This window comes from Schistocerca americana, chromosome 1, assembly GCF_021461395.2.
Source record: "Schistocerca americana isolate TAMUIC-IGC-003095 chromosome 1, iqSchAmer2.1, whole genome shotgun sequence".
In the NCBI taxonomy this organism is placed as follows: domain Eukaryota; kingdom Metazoa; phylum Arthropoda; class Insecta; order Orthoptera; family Acrididae; genus Schistocerca; species Schistocerca americana.
In genome coordinates this window covers 511,775,034-511,779,046 of record NC_060119.1, presented here as the reverse complement: position 1 = coordinate 511,779,046, position 4,013 = coordinate 511,775,034, and the positions used below count along the sequence as shown (strand labels likewise).

General features: G+C 42.4%; 1 pseudogene; it reads left to right on the top strand.

The window, feature by feature from the left end:
• Window positions 1–1,975: 1,975 nt before the first annotated feature.
• Window positions 1,976–2,093, top strand: LOC124557271 (annotated as a pseudogene).
• The last annotated feature ends 1,920 nt before the right edge of the window (window positions 2,094–4,013 follow it).

Genomic DNA, 4,013 nt, shown 5'->3' with positions numbered 1-4,013 from the left:
ATTTATTCTTGTGAAACGTTAAAAAAATAAGATATCGGAATTCGAAATCGTTTAAAAGAAGCTATTTATGGAGCTAATTAATAGCATGACGCATTTAAGCTGTCATGCGATCCAGATGAGGCGACGGGTTGTCATTAACTCTAAAGTCTTTCATGCTCACGTTGTTAAGGTTACGCTCCGTTAAATACGGAGGCGTGAGTGATGATGATGATGATTGGTTTCTGGAGCGCTCAACTGCGCAGACATCAGCGCCTGTACAAAGTCCCAATTTTTTCACGTTCAATTTTTTTCACAGTCCAATCTAGCCACTGTGACGAATAATGAGGATGATGATGAAATGATGAGGACAGCGCAAACACCCAGTCCCTGGTCAGATAAAACACCCTACCCGGCCGGAAATCGAACCCGGGGACCCCGTCACCCAGAGATAGCAAAGCTAGCTACTAGACCACGAGCTGCGAACGGCATGAAGGATCTTTTGCTGGTTTAAAACCGGGGTAGTAGCAATCGTGTTGTTTCTGATTACTACAGCAAAATGAAATGCCTTAAAAGAAACTGGCGTTACCACCGTTATCACTGTTACTACTGTAGTCTTAAGAATGTCGATCAAAATTGTGATAGGTGTAAAGTGCCAAATCAGATTCTCCTGTAAAAGGTTCCCCTGTAAAAAGCGTATACTCTCATGACTCGTGATGATGTTTGATCGGACGAACAAAGATATTTGTAATTCATAGGAAGGAATGACTTTGTCTGTGAAAGCCAGACGAAACTGTTATCGGATTTTATAGTCCAAAAATACTGTTATTTTAGCTCTCGTAATATTTCTATACTTAAATGGAGAATTGCATCTTAGTATTTTCTCCAGTTTCATTGATTCCAAAATGGTGTGAGGATCGACCATTCGCTAGCTATTAAGTCAGTGGGTTCTGTGGCTCGTACTACTCCTGTTTAATTTTTTCCCATGTGGTGAACCAAAGTCTACCCACAATGTACAAATTTACTTACATGTAATAACACAAGTAGAAATACTGCAAGAGAAAACGTCCTTTGACTGCAGAATTTCACATTCTAAAATCTATTGTTGTTAGATAACCAGTTAACAGGGTCAGTGTTAGGGCCTGATCGCGGAGTTTACTTTTATTTCTCGAGAGCATAAATAGCATTGCATTACAGTAGCACGTCATTTTAATTTCCAGGAGCATTGTTGGATGATCTGTTCTATAGTAGTACACAATGTAACTGTTGTATGTAGCGTATCCCTAGTTGTGGCGTGGAGTGTTCTAGTTCTGACGTGGAGTGTTCGGATCCTGTTTTGGTACCACCATATCTTCCTGGTTATTTCAAACCCAATAGTTTCTATAGCAAAGTACTGTAGCGTTTAAGACAGAAAAGTACTTTTATTTCCCATTCCTTGCGTATTCAAGAAGAGAGTGTTGACGCAGCAGCAGGACCTCATCTTCCAACACAGCTCTGCAGGAACGTGGAACATTATCCAGTATGGTGTGGAATGGACTTTGGGAATCTGGCAGATGAAGTTTTTTCCATGCTCTAATGGTGGTCTGTTGTCGCCTCTCATCTAGTGTAAACGTTTGTAGATGCATGGAATCAAGGTGTTGGTGTGGATTTCAACATTACACATACAAGTGTATTGAATTATTCAGGTGTATATCTATTTCTTTGGCCTGCTGATAATGCACCTTACTGTCGCACAATACTATACAGTAGCGTATACTAGGCATTGTGCTCCAGCGCGTGGAATATTTACGTGTACTCCGCTGATTGTGCTGCTAATTACTCATTTTGTTGTTTCTGGTTTTTACGTTTTGCCCTGTTGAATGTAAATGTGTAACGTCAGAGAACGATTAAATGAGATATAAGGTATTTTCTATCCTTATTGTTATTTATTAGCTTGTTTCAAACCGAAACGTTCACCTTTGTGTCTCTCAGGTAATTATTTGGACATGATGCTCAATTGGGCAACGGCCTTGCCGCAGTGGATACACCGGTTCCCGTCAGATCACCGAAGTTAAGCGCTGTCGGGCGAGGCCGGCACTTGGATGGGTGACTATCCGGGCCTCCATGAGCTGTTGCCATTGTTCGGGGTGCACTCAGCCTCGTGATGCCAACTGAGGAGCTATTAGACCGAACAGGAGTGGCTCCGGTCAAAGATAACCATCATAGCGACCTGGAGAGCGGTGTGCTGACCACACGCCCCTCCTATCCGCATCCTCAGCTGAGGATGACACGGCGGTCGGATGGTCCCGATGGGCCACTTGTGGCCTGAAAACGAAGACGGAGTGTGCTCAATTTCCTGATTCAGACGATTTGGGTACCTTCAGACCTGCCTCTCGTATCTTTGAATTTCCCTAAATATCTTTTAATTGATACTTCGCAAATCACCTCGTTGCATATGTTTGCGTAAACTGTTATCTCACTGAGAACATGTACGAGAGAAGGTTGAATTATTCATAAAAAGAGGACTGTGATAAGAATTAATTTACTAAATTTTTTGGTATTTAACTTGTTGTCATTTTGTAATATCGACAGGTCGTAGCGATGCATGGGAGAATTACCTACATAAAATAATATCGCCGTCTTGGGCCAGAAAACGTTTCTCCCATGATTTTATCGTGGCTCCTTCAAGCGCTACAACTATGTCGGAATCTGTCCCGCACGCTCGTCTTGAAACAAGTACTTCAGGAATGAGGCTGGTCTGATCCCCGTTTTCTCAACATTAGTCTAATTACAAACTAGTTTCTGTAGTGGACGTAACTTTTCAAACATGCGTCCCAGCTCAGAGAATGTAGAAAAATATTTCGAATATTTTGTCAGGATTGATTCAAATATCTGAGATACTACAAATAACGTGATCATTAAGAACGACAACAGTCGTTTCTGCAGGATTCGAATGGAGGAATGAAAGGACTCACTGGTTGGTCAGCAGACACGAAGAAAGAGGACTACGGACGAAATCACGCCACCGCAGTGAAAGGCCCACACAGCAGCTGTTATCTAACAGCAGAGCGCCCGGGAAGTGTGTTCCTGACGTGATCGATGGCATCCCTATGAAGCAAATGCAACGCAAGATATCATCCGCCTCCACTTCCTACTACCAAAGCTTTCTCTTATAACTTCCTTAGAGTCAGTGAATGCTTAGAATGTCCCAAGTGCTGTCATAAATCTTGAATGAAAATGTGTGCCGCCCACTTACTTCACGAGTGACCATTATTGTGTTAAATTATAAGCTAAAATGATGTCTGCGTACAATACCATATCGGTTAACCAAAAATGACACGTACCCTTTCACGTTTCTGGTACATTAGAAATATGCCACAGACCAAAGAAATTTTGTTTTGTAAATTTCAATACATATCAAAATTTTCCGCTAGTATAAACGGTCAGCATGGCGCATATGAGCAGTGCTCTTTGTGCGGAAGTTCAGATCTCCGTCTTTGTGTTTTACTAGACAAAAAGTTGGAAAACGGCTCTAGTAGAGTAGTAACCGTCATTGATTTCGTTCTACAGGCAGAACTAGATCAACCAATGTCATCTCCATCTTATGGACGGTATCACTCACAAAGCCCCAGAGAAGATGTTACATGGACTGTTATGGGAGAAATGTGGTGGAGAAGCTATTGGAATCCCACCTCCGAGCCTACACTGAGGGGTTTCATATTCGCTGGCACCTCTGAAACCACTCAGACAGTAGCGTTATCTTTGGAATATTCTCTTATTATGTTGGGATTATTCTCAATTTTAATCTACATGTCGCAATTTTGCTGCAGAAGAATAAATATATTCATCTTGATCTCCTTCCGTTTCTGTGAGATTTTCTGACACGCGAATTCTGCAGTTGTGCTAACTGGTCTATAGTCACAGGAAATTGATTCTCCATAAAACATATCTGCCGCGCGGGATTAGCCGAGCGGTCTTGGACGCTGCAGTCGTGGACTGTGCGGCTGGTCCCGGCGGAGGTTCAAGTCCTCCCTCGGGCATGGGTGTGTGCGTTTGTC